The following is a 21,907-nucleotide window of genomic DNA, read 5'->3' on the forward strand; positions in this document are numbered from 1 at the left end:
TACATTGTATATATCACATCTGAGATTACAAAGTAACCGTAGCTATTTTATTAAAATAGAATAGAAAGCTATTATGATTCAAACACACATGAGTTCTTGTGTATTTATTTATTAAAAGTTTTAATCAGTCACAATCTTGCCTTAGATAACTCTCATGGGACACTAGAGGACACCACCAGTGTATATGGAATTACGTTAAAGGGGAAGCAGTGTAGGGTAGATAAGCAGATCTGCCCTGGAATACCCAGACTTGGGTTCAGGCCTTAGCTCTGATTAGAACGCTGGACGCATCTGTAGATAGGAAAACCGAATCAGATGATTCTTCTATTTTATGTGTTAGAATTTTGAACAAGTCAGCTTTCACATACTGCTTTGTTTTCTATCTTCTGTGAGTGTCTTGACTCCACCAATAGTTTGAAAACACATGGTGGGCAGAGATCCTGTATGTTATTCCTTTTACAAACTCACTGAGATCTAATCAGAGCTCATGGTATGTCGGTGGCCATGTAAGTCCTTTGCAAAACAATTGTGTGAACAAATGGCCTTGAATCTGTCTAAACTCAACCTCATAATTGCCAGACAAAAATAAAATATTTTCTTTAACACTGTGCCATCTAGGTAATATAATTGACTTTGCTTTAAGAAAACTGTTTGCACCTCTCTCTCTTAAATAAATCAGTCAATCAATCTTTCATAAATGGGCAGGTGCATAGGTGGTGCGGTCCAACTCTTGGTTTCAGCTCAGGTCATGATCTCAGAGTCATGCAATCAAGCCCCCATTCCAGGTTCCACATTCAGCGCAGTCTGCTTGAGATTCTCTCTTCCTCTCCCCCTGCCCCTCCTGCTTGTGCTCTCTCTCTTGCTCTAAAGAAGAAGAGAAAGAAGAAGAAGAAGAAAAGAAGAAGAAGAAAAGAAGAAGAAGAAGAAGAAGAAGAAGAAGAAGAAGAAGAAGAAGAAGAAGAAGAAGAAAAGAAGGAGAAGGAGAAGGAGAAAAAGAAAGAAATCTTAAAAAAAAAAACTGCACCAAAAATCTTACAAACATTGGCAGCTGTCAGTGATTCTTTGTCTTCTAAGTGGGGTTTGTCTCAGCCAGCGGGTTGCAGAAAATGTGAGGCACTCTCCGAAAGGGTAATTTGAGAGTTGGTTAAGGAACTGTTTACAAGGGTGTGAGCAGGGTTTAGGAAAAGCCTAAAGGGATGATGTACCAGGAACCTGCACGAGCAGGAGCAGCAAGGACATCCCTCACCAGGTAGAGGCCTAAAGGGAAGGTAGAGGGAGCAGGTGCTGACAACAGCAGCGAGAGCTGAATGGAGAGGTGCCCAAAAAGGGCAATGCAGCCACCTGGCAGAGAAGCAGCCAGGAAAAGCAGCACCGAAACCTCCTGTCCCTCTGGCCACCTGTATAGTGAAGCCTGGAGGCGTGCAATTACTCCAGAAACACTTCTTTCAATAATAACCCTCTTCCCTCCCCAGGCCATTTGAAAGATCAGAAAATTTATTTTTGGAAGACTAGTGACAGTGGTGGAAACAATTTTGTTTTAAATGAGATTGTGTGATCAGAAAAAGCCAAGCCAGGAAGTCACAGACCAAATCACTGGAAGCAAAAGAGATCCTTTCCAAGAGCATCTCAGAGAACCTTCAGGCTGGGGACATGTGGGAAGAGAAACAGTGAGCCTCCAGAGCAGTTATCAGGGTTCATAATGAGAGAGAATTAACTCTTTTCTCCATATCAGCTGACCCAAAATATTCTGCATTTTGGCTAGCATTTTCCTTGAAATATATTCTCAGTATTTCTATCAATGAGATATATTCTTTTTAAATCTCTGAATGGTGCCTGGGTGGCTCAGTGGTTGAGCGTCTGTCTGCCTTTGGCTCAGGGCGTGATCCCGTGGTCCTGGGATTGAGTCCTGCAGCAGGCTCCTCTTAGGGAGCGTCCTTCTCCCTCTACCCGTGTCTCTGTCTCTTTCTGTGTCTCTCATGAATAAATAAATAAAATCTTTTAAAAAAATCTCTGCTCTCCTTTGATTAGCAAATCTAGCTCTGGAGCTGTTTCTAGAATAATGAGACCATTTAGGTTCTTCCCAATCCCCACACCCACCTCCTCTCTGGGCATTGTTCTTGCTCAGGCTCTAGTTGCAGTGAGGTGCCTACCTGCACGGGGTGCTTCTAAGTGTGGGTGGGAGAGACTAAGGGAGCAGTGGATACATGTTTAAAAGGGCTCCAGTTCAGGTGCCTGGGTGATTCGGTCAGTTAAGCATCTGCCTTTGGCTCAGGTCATGATCTCAGGGTCTTGGGATTGAGCCTCCACTCAGCAGGGAGTCTGCTTCTCCCTTTGCCTCTCCCACAAAAACCTTATGCTCACTCTCTCTCCCTTTCAAATAAATAACTAAAATCTTTTTTAAAAAATAAAAACAAAAGGGCCCCAGCTCATAGCACCACATCAAATGTGAAGGGAAAATGGAAGGAGAGGGGGAATCCTTTGGAGAGGCAAGCACATTGGGCAGCACACCAGAGCCTTCCATACTATGAATATGGCCCTCTCATCTTGCTTGTGTGGCATCTACACACCTTAAAAAAAATGCCTGACGGGCACTTGGGTGGCTCAGTGATTGAGCATCTGCATTTGGCTCAGGTCCTGATCCCAGTGTCCTGGGATCGAGTCCTGCATCAGGCTTCCTGCATGGAGCCTCTTCTCCCTCTGCCTATGTCTCTGCCTCTCTTTCTGTGTCTCTCATGAATAAATAAATAAAATATTTTTTTAAAGAAAAACCCTGACAATTGTCCCATCCTCTGTCCCCACCCCCAACAAGAGACCCATGGGGAAACATGCAGAAATCCATGCTGTCTGCACAAAGCAAACAAATGGTGACGTGCTTCACACACCATTCTGTACCTTGCTATTTCACTCTATCTCTTAACCATAACCTATAAGATATTGAACATTTTCCCTATCAGTACAGAGAGAAGCTTTCTTATTCTTTGTTTTGTTTGTTTACAGCTCTATATTATTTCATAATACTGATGTATCATAATTCATTTAAACAGTCCCTTATGATAGAAAATTTAGGTTGCATTGTCAAACTTTCTGATCTTTGCCAACCTGATAGGTGATAGATGATGATTCGGAGTACTTTTCATTGCATTTATCTTATTAGGAGTGAAACTGAACATCTTTTCATGTATTTAAGAGACCTTTGTATTTTCCTTTCTGTAAGCAACCTGTTTATATACATTTCCATTTTTTCCATTAGGTTCTTGGTCTTTTATTAGCGATAGGAAACCAACCTCTAAATCTGGGGGCTGAAAAGCAACGGAATTAAAACTTGTTAAAAATTTCTGAAGCAAAAAACAATGTAATTATATTTAGATGGCAAATCAACTCCACTGTCTTAACACGCAGCATTTTTTCTTACTTTATAAATTTAACTTAACAGAACAGAAAATACATTGCCGAAGCCACGAAACTCTTATAATCGGAAGACTAGAAAGATCAGAGATCTTCCACATTTAGTTGATAGAATTAGTTAGTAGAATAGAAAACCTCCAGATTCCTAGCCCAGGGATCTTTGCATTCTACTTTGCTGTTCCTTTTCATCTGCTATTTAGAGAAACCAGAATTTTCTGTCCTTGGCTGAAAGTTTCTTTTCTAAAGATATGTGAATAGGCAGTGCCAAACCTTTGAAGAAAGCCTGGGATAGCTGAGTTCAGTTTTGCTGGGGGGCTTTTCCTAACTGCCTCCCTGACTCTCACAACCTTGACCTTGAACTTCTATAAAGGAAAAAGGTCAGCAGCACTGGGTAGGAAACAAATATTTTGGATTTCTCTCCAGTGATAGCACAGAATAAGGCAACCGGGGCAGAGGTGTGGCCAGGAAGGCTTCAGAGTCCAGCATTGGGCTGAATCCCACCATCCAAGGTAAACATACAGCTGAGTGAAATTTCAGGCCCTTGGCTCTTTGCCTTTATGTGTGATCCCCTATAAAAGGATGTGATATTTGATGAGGAACAAAAGATTTGAGCAAACCAGGTAATAATCACGTACTGATAGTAGATACAGGAGCTTAATTGTTTAGTTCCTGGCTTAATAAATGCAATGGGGGGGATCCCTGGGTGGCGCAGCGGTTTGGCGCCTGCCTTTGGCCCAGGGCGTGATCCTGGAGACCCAGGATCGAATCCCACATCGGGCTCCTGGTCCATGGAGCCTGCTTCTCCCTCTGCCTGTGTCTCTGCCTCTCTCTCTCTCTCTGTGACTATCATAAATAAATAAAAATTAAAAAAAATAATAAATGCAATGGGATACAAAATTTCAAATGTAAAGACTCCAGCAGAAGCAGTGCATTGGGAACAATATAGACTCCACTTTGAGCTCCAGGCTGAGTAAGGATGCATTGGAGGGTGAGGAACCAGAGGCCAAACTCTCTTCTTTGAGTAGAGATGAAATCAGTTCGTGCCCATATGTCCTTCTAGCAGTATCTGAAGAAAAACAGGTATTCCTATGCAAGAATGAGAGAATGGGCTGGGTTGAGTTGTGCCATGAAGGAGAGAGAGAGTAGCAGATCATCTCTGATGGATCACATGCAGGGCTGTCTTAGCAATAGTCCAAGAAAAAGCTGCCTCTACATAGTCAGGACTGCCCTGTACAGCTTGGGCACTGCTCAATGGCACCATCTGAAAAGAGTGCCCAGGCTGAAATCTAGCCAGCCTATCACTCCCAAATTGTGTGGAGAAAAGGATTCTTTTTGTAAACGTTTCTTCAGGGCTGCATCTTCCTAGGGGGTAGCACCTTTTTTTTTTTTTTTTTTTTAATTTTTTTTTTTTTTTATTTATGATAGTCACAGAGAGAGAGAGAGAGAGAGAGGCAGAGACACAGGCAGAGGGAGAAGCAGGCTCCATGCACCGGGAGCCCGATGTGGGATTCGATCCCGGGTCTCCAGGATCGCGCCCTGGGCCAAAGGCAGGCGCCAAACCGCTGCGCCACCCAGGGATCCCCGCACCTTTTCCTAATTCAGGCCAACGTGTCATGTAGACTCCTGGCAGCCTGAGGTTTTGTTTTGTTTTTTTTTAAAGACTTTATTTATTTATTCATGAGACACACACACACACACACACACACACACACAGAGAGAGGCAGAGACACAGGCAGAGGGAGAAGCAGGCTCCATGCAAGGAGCCTGATGTGGGACTCGATCCCCGGTCTGAAGCGGCGCTAAACCACTGAGCCACCCGGGCTGCCCAACCTGAGATCTTATTGTAAATGCAGAACCTCAAGTCCTCACCCCATCCTAACCGCTCAATCAGAAACTTCCCATTTACAATATCCCAGGTGACTTGAACACTCATTAATCTGAGAAGCACTGCCCTAAAGCACAGAAGAACACATTTCACTTTGCAGAAGGGAAAACAGATACACAGGAAAGTGTTGTGCTTAGAGAAGAGGCGGGGTTGCACTTGGGCCTCCTGAGCTCCAGCCCTTTACTAACTTTTCCAGTAACTTTTTATTAACCCTGATCTGTTTTATCATAGTAGCACAGGACAAGGACACATGGCCTGAATCCCTCATTACTTTAAGGGTTCGGAGCCTCCTGGAATCCTCAACACTTGGCACATTTTTTTTTTTCAGGACTCTCTGTTCATGTTGGAATGGGGATCCTCAGATTATATCTGACCCAGAGCGTGGAGCTGCTCCCGCCCTGATCCTGCTAAGAGCTTCAGTCCTCAGATTCTGGCCAGTCCCCAGTTCTAAGAGTGTAGGAGGCTAGATTGTGTGTGTGTGTGTGTGTGTGTGTGTGTGTGTGGTGTCTCAGAGTGCACACAAGCATGAGGTGAGGATGGGTTTACAAGGCAGACAGAACCACACTACATGCACATCTTGCTTTTCTACCTGTCTTTTGATTTAGAGTTAGTACTCTGCTAAGGGCCTCAGCCACCCACTCAATCTGTCACAGAGTCCCAAAGAACCTCTCCCTAAATGTTCTTTGCATTTCTCATCTGTGCAAACAGATGGTACTTCTACATTTGGACTGTCTTTCAATGGAAGTTATTCCGTTATTTTTGGTATAATTACTTTCAAATTACTTTCAGTTACTTCCCCCCCACCCCCGCCCGTCTCTGTCTCTCTCTCTTAAATTAAATCACCTCACTAGTGACTACTGCTAGCTGATGTCCAGCTTATAGGAATAGAAGGAAAGTCTTGAGGCAAAAGTATTGAGGAGGGAATTCCCAGTTTTTTAAAAAGTGCAAATGTTGGGGCACCTGGGTGGCTCAAGGGTTGAGCATCTGCCTTTGGCTCAAGTCGTGATCCCGGGGTCCTGGGATCAAGTCCCACATCAGGTTCCCCGCAGGGAGCCTGCTTCTCCCTCTGCCTGTGTCTCTGCCTCTCCCTCTGTGTCTCTCGTGAATAAATAAAATCTTGAAAAATAAATAAATAAAATAAAAATAAAAAATTCAGATGCTTTGTAAAATTCAATGCATCTGTAAAATTCTGCTTACAATTTATCCATTTGGAGTAGGGAGCATCATTCACAGTTAAATATCAGCTTGCCACTTCTCAGAGAAAAGCTATTCGTTTTTCTCCTTAGCATTTTCTCATTATCTCTTTGTTACTTCTCTCTTTCTCCTCTCCCCTCTCCCCTGTCCACTGTCTCCTTTCCCTCCTCATCTCTCCTCTCCGCCTCCCATCAGAGACGACCTCTTGCATTTTCTCTAAGCTGATTATCACTTTCCAAGTTCTCTTTTGTGAGTCCCAGGAAAGAAAGGAAGACAGTGGAAACAGGTGTCCGGTATGCGAGCCTATTCCCAACAGGGGCTCCTCCACCTGTCCCGCTCCATCCCTCTGTTCCTCATGACTCCAGGGGCTGGAGCTTGGGGACCCTCGGTGCTTATGCACACGGAGGCCGCTGAGTCTCTACAGCTGATGCAAATCCTTGCTTAGGAAGCCACTAATTTCTGTCCCTGCTCACAGACCTCCCCCCTCTTCCAACCCCGCTTCTTGCCATTTGTCAGGTAGGCAGAAGGAGGGTTGAAGGAATTTCCACCAATACTTTCTATCAAAACAAAAGCCAGAGGAAGAGCATCTGTCTTAGCCCAGGAGAGGAAGGGGTAGGGTCTGAAGTCTAAGAAAAGCGGAGATTTTACATTTTTGTGTGACCACTGATCAAAGACACAGAAGGAGGGCTGGGTGGTTTTGTGACTTCTTCCAGCCTGCTCATGCTAGTGAGAGGATGCTTTGGACTCATATCCCTTTTCTTCTCTCTCTTGTCTCACACACTTGGCCTTCAAACCAAGGAAGAAGTTTTTCCAAAGGGACTCTCAGCTCACTAATAATCAAGTTATATGGAATGTAGAGAGGAAGGAGACATTTTTAAATCAAAGGCACTGGGACTAGCCCAAGCCACATATCATTAATTTGGTCTGTTGCTTCCCCTCTGTGAATCTGAATTCTATTGGACTTCAAAATAGGATAATGCTAGTGATCTAACCCATGATTTTGAAAGAATCATGTTAGATAATGTATGCGAACACATTTTGGAAGGTATAAATTGCTCTAAGAGTGGAAGGAGCTACTGATATCAACTTACTGCTCCAGGGCTCTGTGGATATAAGTTTGAGTACAAATTCCTTACCAATCCAAGAGTTCACAATAAAATCAGGGAGTTCAGACATAGAGTAGTCAAGAACAGCTAGTAATAGGAGACAACATGGGATAAGGAGTAGATGCATATGGTATGGTACATAAATGAATAGCTACAGACCTATAAGGTGTAAAAAAAAAAAAATACAGACTGAAGAGTGATTTGGGAAGTTTGGGAAGTTCCCATTAAAGAGATGGGAGCAAAAATACAGACCATAGAGTGATTTGGGAAGTCCCCATTGAAGAGATGGGAGCTTATAGGAGTTAAATTGTGTCCCCCAAAAAGATATGTTGAAGCCCTACCGCCCCAGACATCACACGTGAACTTATTTGGAAGGAGGGTTCTTGCAAGATGTATTAGTTAAAATCAGATCACACTGGATAAGGATGGGCCCTTTAATCCAACATGACCAGTGTCCTTGTAAGAAGGGCAGAAAGAGACACAGGGAGAACACTACGTGACCATACACACACACGAGCAGAGACACCATGTGACAGCAGAGGCAGAGACTGGAGAGATGCAGCCACAAGCCAAGGAAGGCTGAGGACTGCTGACTAGCACCAGAAGCTGGGAAGAGGCGAGGAAGAATTCTCCCCTACAGATTTCAGAGGGAGCACAGCTCTGCTGACACCTTAACCTCAGACTTCTGGCCCCCAGAACTGTGAGACTGATTTCCATTGTTTCAATCCACCCAGATGGGGCACCGTTCAAGCAGGCCTTGGAAATGAAAACAGGAGCTGAACAGGGTCTCGTGAGCCATGCTTTATTCCCACAGGCAAAGCAGAAGAGAAGGATATTCTCTGTATGACATGAGATCACAGAGGAACATTCACCAGTCAAGTTAATCATTTCTCAGTGTGCTATAACATGCTGGAAAAATATCTGTGTTCCATCTGGATAAGATCAGCAATTTCTATTTTACTATCTAGTGATCAGTATCATCAACTTTACTACTCTGTATATTTGATTTGGCTGCACAGACCCTTTTTAAAACCCTTCTCCTTGCCTATTATCTATTTATTTCCCATGAAGAATCATGCTGGCCCTGTTCTCATCTTTTTAAAAAAAATCATAGTTTGGCTTTCACATTTATTGGTATCAGATATTGGTGGTACCCAAATTTCCCGGTAAATTTTGACATTTAGCTCGGAAGAAAACAGCATGAAAGTTGTAACAAGAAACTCCTAAGCCCTATGATGAGCGCTGTTGGATACTCAACAGATTTTGCTTCCAGGAAATCCTGTTCTCTGAAGAAGCTGTTATGGTCTATTGGACTAGTATCATACTTTGAGAAGGATCTGAGAGCCGTATTTACATGTTCAGCTGTCATAGATCCAAAGTAGCCATTAGTAATGATTAGGTAAATAGAATAACTTCAAATGTCCCTAAATACATATTTGCAGGATAATAAGCTATTGGGTGAGGTGTTCCTCTTTTACATAAGCTCCGTTTTTAAAGGAAATTCTGGTTAGGTTACAACATGCTGGGTAAGTCTGCCCTCCTCTGTGTATGTTACCAGTTAATATATCATGGTTGTATCTTATTGTGTCTTGGCATTCTTTGGGTTCATGAAGGATGATACGGAGTATGTGACATTTATTTAATGCAAAGCTCAGGATACGAATCAATATTCTAAGTCCCAGAGCAGAGGCTTTTGCTGACATGCCCCCAGAGTTAGTAATAGATGTCTATGTGTTGCTTTCCTTGTTTCATAAAGTCTATCAGAAATCAGTCATTTACACCTACGTAACCAATGGTCTCATTCAAGCATCACCTATGCATTATAAAGATTAAGATTTTACAGGGTGGAGCCAGACTGCCTAAAACTCAACACAATAGCTGTGAAATCTTGTCCAATGTAGTCAACATCCTGAGCGTCAGTTTCCTCATCAGTAAAATGAGGGTGACAACAGTATCATATGATTGTTGGGAGGCTTACCTGAGTTGAAGGCATTTAGGATAGTGCTGGGACATACAATAAGTTCTCAGTAAATGCCTCTTACAACTTTTTGCTTTTAGCTAAATTACATGAAGTCCAATAAAATATTTTACACTAATAAGAAACTCTACTTTGCAATGGTATATGTCTCAAATTAATTTTTATTACTTATTAAATAATGTATTTCTAAGATGTCTCTTAAAACCTGTTTTATACAAGGGAGAAAAAAATGAAAGGGGTCATTGGTGGTAAAGTTTTTGGAAATCATTGTGTTTGGGGTTTTTTTTAAGACTCTTTTTTTAAACATTGTGTTGACATAGCATCCAAAACCCCAAAGGGAACACCTCCTCAAGAGAACCCAGTCCTTAGAAGCACTATAACTTTAATATAATAATAATAATAATAATAATAATAATAATAATAATAATAATGACTTGGCAATTGGACACAGAGTCTAATTCTAACTCTCTCAATTTCCCATTAAAATATCCAAGGAGACCTAGAAAAATACAAAAATGAAATGGAAATTAATTAACACTCTAACATAAAAATCTGGAAGGAATCTCCACTAGATAAAGCAGATGGAGCCAAAGAGAAGAAAAACCTGCTCAGGATGATAAGAAACTTAAAATGCAAAGCACCAAAATTAAAGCCCACAGTGCAGTAGCTGTGGACAGTGTCACCATCATTGAAGGGTGCCTCTCCTCTCTCTTTGTTCATTGTCTGAGTTCCCAGGAAGGCTTCTACATTCTTCTACAGTATCACTCGCCACATCATATTGATGCTATCTGTTTATAGGTCTAAATCTGAATCTAAATTGTAAGAACCATGTACTAGTCATATCTGCATCTCCAGGAACCGAAGGGAGCTAAACAAAGACAGAGAGAGAGAGAGTAAAGTAGCTCTGGGATATACAGAGGTGTCTCTATTTGAGTCGTTGGCTGAATACCTAGCTGCACATGTGTGAAGTGTGATTGCACGTGGACAGGCAAAGAATCACCAGAAAGCATTTGATGAAACAATTTCTGGAGCTCGTGTAAAGCTAAGGATCATTCCTGCTTTGACCAGTCAGGGTAGAGAGAACTCCTAATACGTGGGCATGGGTGATGGATGCTGGAGCAGGCTTGCACAAACTTGAGGTAGCTGATTGTTAACTTTCAGGGATTTTGACAGATGTTTGATGTCACATTGGTAGATTGAAACTGGCCATAGGGGATCCCTGGGTGGCTCAGCGGTTTAGCGCCCGCCTTTGGCCCAGGGCGGGATCCTGGAGTCCCGGGATCGAGTCCCACGTCGGGCTCCCAGCATGGAGCCTGCTTCTCCCTCCTCCTGTGTCTCTGCCTCTCTCTCTCTCTATGTCTATCATAAATAAATTAAAAAAAAAAAAAAGAAACTGGCCATAATAGAAAGTAAACAAGCGCTGTAAATTGGGTTATTTTTTTCTTAGAGAACAAGCTGTTAAATATTCACCAGCACACCACTGAGCTTGGTGTAGAGTCTTTAGAAAGAACTATGCTTTAGTAGTTTAGTAGTTTTGTCTAGGACAAAATCTGCCCTAAAAAAAATACAAAAACAAAAACTAAAAGGGCAAGCCTCAAAAGCATCAAGCTGATCTACAAGTGACTTAACTAACTCCCCTTCAGTCGGACATGCTTGAATGTAATACAACGAAATCCAACTCTTAACACAATAACGTTTATAATCATATGAATAGCCTTACATCTATTAAATAAATTTAATTAATTATCAAAATCCTTTTCACAAAGAAAACTCCCAGCCCAGAGGATCTCACTGAATTCTATGAAACATTTAAGGAAGAAATAAGACCAGGTCTATACAGACTTTTCTAGAAAACAGAAGAGGAGGAACTACTACCTAATTCAAAAGGCTATGAGGCCAACATCACCCTGATATCAAGACAAGGCAAGAACATTCCAAGACATTACATTACATTACATTACATTACATTACATTACATTACATTACATTACATGGAAACTGCAGGCCAATATCCCTCATGAACATAACTATAAAATATTTAACAAAATATTAACAAATGAAATCTGTCAATAGGGATAATAATAAATGATAAGCCAGTGTTGTTCACCCCAGGAGTTGGATGTCAGTTTAACATTTGAAAAATCAATCCATATAATTCACCATATTAACCATATTAACACATTAATATAAGAGAACTCAGACATGAGACTGTACTATATGATTCCATTTATTTATTTATTTTTAAGATTTTATTTATTTATTCATGAGAGACACACACACAGAGAGAAAGGCGGGGGGCAGAGACACAGGTAGAGGGAGAAGCAGGCTCCATGCAGGAAGCCCAATGTGGGACTCGATCTCGGGTCTCTAGGATCATGCCCTGGGCTGAGGGCAGCGCTAAACCACCGAGCCACCTGTGCTGCCCCATATGATTCTATTTATATGAAATTCTAGAAAAGGCAAAACTGGAGTGGCCAAAAGCAGATCAGCAGATCTGGGGCTGGGATGGAAAGAGAAGATGTATTGCAAAGCAGTACAAGGAAACTTTTGGGTGTGATGGAAATGTTATATTTCTTTTTTTATTGGAATATAATTAGCATATAATGTTATATTAGTTTCTGGTGCACAAAATAGTGGTTGGAGAAATGTTACATTTCTTTTTTTTTAATGTTACATTTCTTAATAGTGGATGTAGTTATGTGACAAAATTTATCAAACGGTACACTTAAAATGGGGGGATTTCATTTAATGTAAATTATACCTTAATAAAGCTCATTAAAACTTTTTTTCAGCCCAGATCAGCAAATGCCCTCATAGCAAAAGCAGCTTCTATAATCCTCTCCATTCCCTAGGTCTCCTCTTTCATCTTCCTTGTTTAGCCTAGTGACACCTTAGCACAATACAACGTCAACTCTGGATGGCTGGTCCAATTGCCCTGGCCTGCCACCACCAGAAATGGGGGTCAGTCATTTTCTCCATGTGGAGTCTCTGAGAAAAGGTGAAGCATGTGCTTCCAGGCTCCTCCTTCCTTCAATGCTTTTGTCAAGTGAGTGAAGGCCTAAGGCGGGCCTCCAGATAGACTCTCTATGGCTTAGTCAGAAACATCTGTTCATTTATCAGTGACAATAAATATGTCAAGGACTGGACTTAGAAGTCAAGTGACCAAATTTTAGAACTGGCTCCATGTGAGGCTGAAGAAGTGAACAAGTTGCTTAACATCCTTGGCCTTAATACTATCCTTCAAAAAATAAAGATTGATAATTCCTAAAGTGTTTCCAATAAAATCGGAGTCCACACTTTCCAGAGGAAAGACTTCTACACGATTCCTACTCTTTTCTTATAGAATCGTTTAGAACTGTGCATCTGCTTTCTATTTATAACTTCAAAAATCATGTCTGTGATATTTTAATGCCCAATCACATTCAATTTAGTAGACTTACTATATAATACTACCTTATCCACCTAGCACTCAGCTCTCCTGATTTCTCAATTCTCCAGAATAAAAATCAAGGATCAGATTTAAAAGCTTTGAAAGAGGGAGGAGGAGAGGAGCTCTGAGCAGTCTATTCAAAGATTGGGAAATTTTTTTTAAAAGAAGAAATCTATAGGCTTCCTTAGGGTTAACTCGCTGGGAACTTTACATCCAAACCTAATAAAATTAATTTGTTCTCAAAACCGTGCTAGATAATCATCAGCAAATTAAAAGGTACTGACAAAGCAATTACAAAGGACAACGTAGAAAAACCATAAAATATGGGTACAATAAAATACCCATTCTATTGTAGAAAATAAACTGTTCTGAACACATACTTCCAACAGATCCTAAGGCAAGTACTGGTATTTTGGAGCTAAATACAGTTACTGATCTCATTAACACTACTATCTTGTGTTCTAAGGGACAGTCTCCCAGACATCCAGAAAACTGGATGGATTCTCCAGAATGACTCAACTTTTGACAGTTTTGGAAAGCTGCTGTTTACTATAGCATATTTTATTTAGCAGCTGTTTCATACATGTAAATGTTATGTTCTTTACCAACCTGAAGCTACATGAGGGGAAGGCTAGGTCATATACGCTCTGTGCCTCCATACAACTGTCTTCATCTATGTTGTGAGACCAGTGATACACCTTCACAGTGGGTGTAGTTTAGGAAAGGGACCCTAGTGTCTAGACAGAGGCTGGCACATAGCTGGTCCTCAGTTAATGTTGGCAGAATGAATGACGTTAGTTAGTTGTGCAGTTTTAGAAGTGCTTGGATTATTACTGATTTAGAGATACCTGTGCTTTCTTCAAAGCTGTGCAACATGCTTGGAGTGCCATCCTTTCTCTCTAAAAAGTTTACTAATCCTCCCTACATAAAATAGTTTCTGAAATCCCACAAATTCCCAAAGATTTTCCTGAAATGGTCTGATGGTTTCTCTCTAATCACACGAGGAGTAGATTGCAAACTTCCATGGCTTTTGTCCCTATGCTCTTCCCAAAATGTTCTAGCGCTGGAGAACTCAAAATTTCTTTGATCTCTGACTCATATTTCACACAAATAGTTTACAGACTGAGCCTAAGATTTACATTTTGACTTCTCTTTTCTCTTTCTGTACTCACATCACATGGTTATCTTATATTACATGTTTTTAGTGTCTTGGTGAAATGTACCTTTGTAATGATTTTTTTATAGTTTCCTGTAGGCAATTAGGTGCATAAAAACGTCTTAAGAAATATGAAATAAGGAGTCAAGGATTCAAGCACTTCCAAAATAATATTTTCATTGGATACTTTCTGACAACAAAATATTTTAGAATGAATAAAGGAGAGTGTTCATTTGTGATCGACTCTCCTGTAAAATTCTGGGACAGGTCAACAGGTCTATTGTGTACCTCTTACACAGCTCATGTAGAGCTATGTGAAGGAGAGGATAACAAAGTGATAGAATCCAGTGGAATGATTCAACATGAGTATTTAATATATTTGATTTATCTTTGTACAAATATAATAATAAAACACATTATAATCTTGGCAAATTCAAAACAAGGAAAAATGCTCCATGTTCTTACTACCCTGACAAGATGATTTGTATAGACTTTCAAAGTGCTATGGGCACAGTACCTAGCAGAAAACTTGGTTCCTGCTCCTCCCTGGAAGAGTTGTAGATCTCGGTGGGAGAAGACAAGAGCTACACAGTTGATGTAGTTTCAAAATGAGGTGAAACCATGCATAGTTTCCAAGTGCTAAATGGAATTTACAAAGTATTTACAGAGTAGTATTTACAAAGGAGATAAAGAATAGACCCTATAGAATCTTGGCCTCCCAAAGTGCTTTAAGGTACTCTACCCAAAGCATGAGAAACTATCCAAAAAACAAGACCCTCTCTTCTAATGACCCGCTGGCCGGATAACAAGCATTGAGGAAATGTTCCTGGCACCAGAAACATTCACTGAGCAGGTGGGAGACAAGGATTCTTAGCCCATCAACTGTGATGCAACAAAACCTTCAAATAAGTAGGGTTATGAGAGGTTTTTCAAAGCTTTATTCCTATTACGCCACTGCTTAGATATAGCTCGACACCTCTGTAGAGTTCTGGCCAAAACAAACTCAAGGTTAGGCCTGAACATTTGGGCAGTTGTTAAAACACTCTGCAGCTCAAGGATTCTCTCTGAACAAATGGCAGCCTGAGATAAGCAAGCAGTCATGAATATTTGTGCTGGGAAGTTTTTAAAATGTGCACTTTTGGGCAGCCTGGGTAGCTCAGGGGTTTAGCGCTGCCTTCGGCCCAGGGCCTGATCCTGGAGACCTGGAATCGAGTCCCATGTGGTCTCCCTGCATGGAGCCTGCTTCTCCCTCTGCCTGTGTCTCTGCCTGTCTCTCTCTCTCTCTCTCTCTCTGTGTGTGTGTGTGTGGTGTGTGTCTCTCATTAATAAATAAATAAAATCTTTTAAAAAAATGTGCACTTCTGTGTGTGGGATATGTGCCAAATTTCCCCACTTGATGAAGAGCACTGCTACCTTGATACTGGGTGGGTGGTATTCTCTTTTCATGAAGTGGTATCAGGGCTGCTTTCCACTCTAGGCCCAAGAATTTGCAATTAGTTAGGATCTTCCAATTCAAACCTACAGTTTTTAGTTTTGAAATTCAAATTCCTTGCAGCTTAAATATTATTTGCTTCTCTCAAATCAAATTTCAAAAACAGTAAAACAAGGTAATGAATGTCCACTCTAATGTTGCTCATTCACTGGCCTGCTAATATTTCTAAAATTCTTTCCAAATCACAAACATTGTAACTTACCAGGGGATTCCAGAAAATTGGGTAAACAATGATTCTCTCTACATATCACCTAGGATAGAACAGAATCATAGAATATTAGAGCTGTGCCTGAGTCTCGGAGATTATCACGTCCCATTCCTCCATTTTACAGTGGAGATTTTGAGAGATTAAAAGATTATCAAGGTAATGTCATAGCTAATTAGGAGAAGAATCCTTATGTGCACTTCCACCCTAGTGAACATTCAATAAATTATTTATTTGTTCAATGTCTTGCTTATATTAAGAATTTGTATGTTCTTGCCTCTGGATTTACCAAGATGGAAAAAATTACTCAAGAAGTTTACATTCACGATTGCTTAGAGTTAGATCTTAGAAAAATGTTAAATATTTAATATGTAATACTCTCTTTGATTAAAAAAAATCTTTCTTAAATATTTCAATTTAAGAAGGATGGCAGTAATATGGTTCAGATCCTAAAAACTAAAGGAGATCCTCATTATCCCAATATGAATCATCCAGGTGTCCAAGCTCTGACACTGTAAGGAAGCAAGAGTGTTTTTAATAAGAAAATTTTCACTAGACAAATGCCCACTTGAAAACTAGTGACTAAATACCCCTTCTCACTCAGCACGGTGTTTATATTCATCCTTTGGGCCAACATTTTTGTTGTTCAGTCTTTCCCCAATCATTAAAAACATCCACACAATGCCAACTGGTTGCAAAGTAAAATTGAATCCCTTACCTAAAGAATTCATAAAGTAAATCAAGTTTATGTGGAAGAACTGCTCAACTACATGCAAGACCACTGATAAATGAAGAGCTGCTAAAAATAAAATGGTCAATGGGAGAGAAAATCCTAAGAATGGTGACTAAAATTTATTCCAAAAAAGAATGGTCCAGGGGTACCTGGGTGGCTCAGTTGGCTAAACCACCGACTCTTGATTTCTGCTCAGGTCATGATCTCATGGGTCATGAGATCAAGCTCTGTCCTGGGCTCCACATTGGGTGTTGGGCATGGGCCCTGCTTAAGATCCCCCTGCTCCCTCTGTCCCTACCCCATCCTCACCCCTACCTCACCCCTGCACTCATGCACGTGTGAGCTCTCTTTGTCTTTAAAAAAAAAATAAGTCTGAGTATCCTTAAATTAAGAGAAGCCCTTGAAAAACTTAATAAAGTTCTTAAATATCTTTCCAAGAATGTTCCTCTTTATAATTACAGGATGAAACTCAATCAAGAAGTGGAAGCCATTGTACTCTGCCAGAGTATACTTTTTTTCAGAAAAATCACACACTCCAAGAAAGAATGAATATTTAGGTCATCCTTTGTTCATGCTCAGAATAAAACATGGTTTTAATTTAAATATGTGTTTTTTATATAAAGTAGGATAAAATTATCTTTAAGGTTTTGTTTGATTCTTAAAGATCTAGTTCCCACCACTTTTTAATTCAGACATTTGTTCTCAATATCAAGTATACTCAATTTCAGTAACAGAGATGACCTGTAACTGGAGAGATGAAGGATGAGAAAGTGTAGCGACTTTTCTCGGGTCTCACATCTAGTACTGGCGGTATTGAGTCACTGGATGCTCCCATCGCCCAGAGATTGCTAATCTCTGTGCAAAGAGGTAAAGAATTCACTTTGCATTTAACGTGGCTTTTCAATCAAGGTAAGAATTTGATGGCAGGAGAAGTAAAAGACGCTAAGGAAAGATCTTATAGAAGATCAAATAAAATTTGTTTTCCCTTCACTTTAGCTAAAGAAATGACATGTCTAAAATTGATCCTAATCCTAAACGTACATTCCAGGGATAAGACTTGCCCATTTTAAAGTGTATTCTGGTGCAATTAAGAGACACACTTAAGATAGGGATTAATCTTGATTATACTGTTCAGGGTTCTTTTTTAAAGAGAGAGTACACAGAGGAAAGTATGACACTCCCTGGCACCTTCACCCCTGCTGCCTCGCTCCTGCAGCAAGTGACAATATAAGGCTAAAATCAGTTCCAAGGTATTGTGGACTGGATGTTTGTATCCTCCCAAATTCATATGCTGAAGCCCTAACCTTCAACATGATGGTATTTGGAGGTGGGGCCTTTGGGATGTAATGAGGGTTAGTTGAGGTCATGAGGGTGGGGCCCCACGATGAGATCAGCAGATGTGTTAGTGCTCCCTTTCTCTCTCTCTCCTCTGCCGCATTAGGACACAGAGGGAAGGTGGCCATCAGCAAGCCAAGAAGTGGGCCACACCAGGAATTCCCCTTGATCTTGGACTTCATAGCCTCCAGAACTGTGGGAATATAATGTTTACTGTTGGGATGCCTGGGTGGCTCAGTGGTTGAACATCTGCCTTCGGCTCAGGTAGTGATTCTGGAGTCCTGGGATTGAGTCTGTATCAGGCTTGATATAAATAAATAAATGTTTACTGTTTAAGCCACCAGCCTATAGTATTTTGTTACAGAAGCTTGAGCTAAATACAAGGTCTCCAGACCAAGGTTTGGTTCTTACTTGATGGTTTTCCAGGCGGTCACCATTTCCTCTTATGTAGACATGAAGAACGACACATCAGCATGTGGAGCCAATAGGCTAGGGATGTGCTGTCTCGCTCAGAAAGACAGGGACCCGCCTGCTTCTGCATCTCAGAGAACAAGGAATCCATGCTATCGCCTCTGGGCTGTGCCCTTGGCTCTAGACACCATTAGTTATGTTACTTCAGCCTGCCCAGAAGCCTTGGACCGCTCTGCCCTTGGGAACACAGAGGTCTCACCCTTAATCATTTTTTAGGGACTAACTCAAGGGGGAGGGCAGGGCATCCCTAGGTTCTCAGGCCAGGTGCAGGCCTACACAGTGCCCAGGCCTCCATTCTACCAGATTTACTTGCTCCTTGGTATGGAACATGAGGGAAATCCAACAATTCCTGCTGCTGGTGGCTGTGTCATGGTGACAGAGGGAGCCCAGACTAGGTGGATGGAGAGTGAGTTTCCCCAGCATTCCCTGGCGGCTGCTCCACATGGAGCCCATCAGCTACAGCCCAGCACAGTGGTTCTACTACCAACCTGTGTAGCTGTGTGCAGCCGCAGCACCCAGGGCTGTCAGTAACTCCCAGCAGTGAGGCCTGTGCTCCCAATAGTCTTTCCCTCACATCTTCACACCATTGGTTTCTGGAACCACTGGAAGGCTCTGGGACCAGACTGCACTGCTCTCTCTCTCAGCATGCCACCAGAGGGTGGCTCTCAGCAGGGTCCCCCTGCAAACCCCAGGATGTCGGTGGGGCTGTTTGCCTCTGTCTCTGCACAGAAGACACCACCAGCACCACAAAGTTCAGCAGACCTAACAATGCACTAACTCATCCCTCAGTCTGCCCCAAAACAACTGGCTTCTTCAATGCTCACTGCCTCAGCTAATGGCAGCACTAAGCTCATCCACCAGTCCAGAAACCTTTCCCCTCCTTTTTCATAGACAACTGAGCCAAGACTTCTAGTCTAGACCAGAATTCCGCACTCTTCCCATTCCCTGCCTTACACTACTTATACTATTGAACTGTATCCCAACTGGTTTCTCAGACTCCAGCCTTCAATTTCTCTAATTTATTTCCTACCCATCCTTACTGATCTGTTCCTGCTCATGCTCAATAATCTCTAGGAGTTTCCCGTTATTGAAAATTTTAAATCCAAACACCTCAGTGAGACCTGCGAGACACACCACCAGGACCTGATCCAGCTTTCCTGCGCCACCTGTCACGAACTCTACCTTACACTCTGCATTCAGGCCTCTTTGGAGTATTCATTAAATGTATTCCTGGAATTCCCCCCAAATGTCCCTGCTGTGTCCCTTCTCTGGAAAGGCCCAAGCTTGGGCCAATTTTTTAATCCCAATTCCAGTTCAAACATTACCGTTCTTTAGTTAACTTTTCTGCCATCTTCTCAATCTGAATTTATGCTCTGTTCTCCAAGTTCATGTGTCACTTTGTTAATTAATAAGATGACCCTCTGGTTTGCCTGGGACAGTCCTGGTTTATGTCTGATGTTCCTGATTTTTGTTTATGTATTTGTTTGTTTGCTAGGGGAGGGGCAGAGGGAGAGGGAGCAAGAGAATCTTTAGCAAGCTCCATACCCAGCATGGAACCTGATGTAGGGCTCGATCTCATGACTCTGAGATCATGACCTGAGCTGAAACCAAGAGTCACACGCTTAACTAACTGAACCACCCAGGTGCCCACCTGATAATTTACTAATAATTCCCTCTTTTTGTTCTCGAAAATATCCAGATTAGGGCAATACATGATATGGCCACTATATAATATAATTCTTATATTCTAAAATCTTGTATACTTGTATACTTCATGTAATTATTTTTGTCCATCCCATCCTATCCCTAGGTTTGAGATCAGGAATGGCCTCCTCTCCCCAGGCTGTCTTTCCCCAGAGTTCAGCCAGTGCCACATAGTAGATGGTCAGTATTATTTATTTTAAGTGCACTCTGGTGGGCCCTCAAGGGATGAATGTGATTTGAAAAAGCAGAGTTGAGACATTTTTAAGACTGTAATATTATAGTGATATTAGGGATAATACTAAGATATTCTATTGCAAAAAATATACTTAATTCCAACTGCATCCCAGACTTGACATGAGGATTTCCTGATCTGCTGAGCAAGAGAACACGTGAGCCTTCTGAACATGAATTTTGGGCCCTAAATACATGCTAAACATCTGAAGAATAATGGTTTAAAGGGATGTCAATTTACTGGCCTGCTCTGGATGCCCACATGTCTCAAATCAGCCCTAACTCTGAAGATAAGCAATAAGGAGTTAAAAAATGAGATATTCTAGATGTTAATAATATGTCATGCATTAATGCATATAAATTCATACCAGTGTTCACATGTTTGTAAATACATAATTAAGTGTATACTGGTGCATTCTTGTGTGTGTGTGTGTGTGTGTGTGTTGTGTGTGTGTGTGTCTACTAGGCACATGGAGGGAAGACCTAAATCATGCGCTCACTGTAAATCCAGTGATCCCCAGACACCCATAAGCAGCTGGTAAATGGCTCCTGAGTCTGATCCCAGCCCTCAGGACAAAGACTCTTAAACCTCCTAAACAAGGCCTTCCACTTGACTCACCTGGAAGGCAAATGGACAAATATGGAAATCATCAGTACAGGTGCATGGTGTAGCAAGGATCGTAGCGGTGTCTGGGGTAAGTGGCTGGTACTGGGGGAAGGGCAGATTGAAGTACAGCAAGACATGCATTAGGACTATTTTCTGGACCCTTCTCTGGTGGTTGATGCTGGGGTCCTGGGGTTGTCAGTCTTAGCACCACATGGAGCACAGATTTTGCAGTCCCAAATTTGATTTTGTAAAGGTAGAAGGCAGTTTCAACACTTGCATTTACCTGTAGGCACACAGCAAGAAAGTGCAGCAAGGCCACAAGAATGCAGAGATCATCAGTAGCCCTTTGGGGTTTGGGGACCCAGCATCATCATAGGACCCTGGGGAAGGATTCTTGCAGAGACAATGAAAGCTGCTTGATGAGGTCGGGGCCACCAAGGAGGAGGACAAGATGAACAAGGCTACATGGCCATTCTTGAGCTGTAAGATCCCAGGAACTCTGAAGGACCAAACAAAGGCGTGAGGGGTTAGAATAATCAAGGTTTTGAAGAGGAGATTAAGTCAAAGAAATACTAATTTGTTGCAAGTATCATGACTCTGCTGGACACCCAGTCCAACACCAGCTGGTCATTCTTGGGAAACACTGGTGTATGTGTGTATATGATTGGATTTACTGAGTTTACAAGGAGGATGAATTCATATCTGGACAGCTGGAAATCCCACTTCTGGATGCTTACATCTTGAGTGATTTCTTAGACAAAGGAGAGAGAAGTAGACAGCTTGCTCATCATGGGAGCACTCATCAGCTACGTTTGGACAGGAATTTCATTGATGTTCCCATCCTGGGGTTTCTCGTCCTAATAGCATCTGGAATAACCAGCCTGATACAGAAATGAAAACAGCACCTTCAGGAAGGCAGAGTAAATGGGTGTCAATATGATGAGAGGTTCTGAGTTCTAAGGGAACATCCCAGGA

At 41.7% G+C, this 21,907-nt stretch overlaps 1 long non-coding RNA gene across 1 annotated transcript; it reads right to left on the bottom strand.

Annotated features, from left to right (window-relative positions):
* Positions 1–1,009: 1,009 nt before the first annotated feature.
* On the bottom strand, positions 1,010–21,568 carry LOC140616496 (uncharacterized). Its single transcript, XR_012016964.1, has 3 exons — positions 21,216–21,568; positions 15,849–15,897; positions 1,010–4,491 (listed from the first exon to the last, which is right to left on the bottom strand). It is a non-coding gene; the product is annotated as an uncharacterized lncRNA (long non-coding RNA).
* Between the last annotated feature and the right edge of the window lie 339 nt (positions 21,569–21,907).

This window comes from Canis lupus, chromosome 24, assembly GCF_048164855.1.
Source record: "Canis lupus baileyi chromosome 24, mCanLup2.hap1, whole genome shotgun sequence".
Classification (NCBI taxonomy): Eukaryota; Metazoa; Chordata; class Mammalia; order Carnivora; family Canidae; genus Canis; species Canis lupus.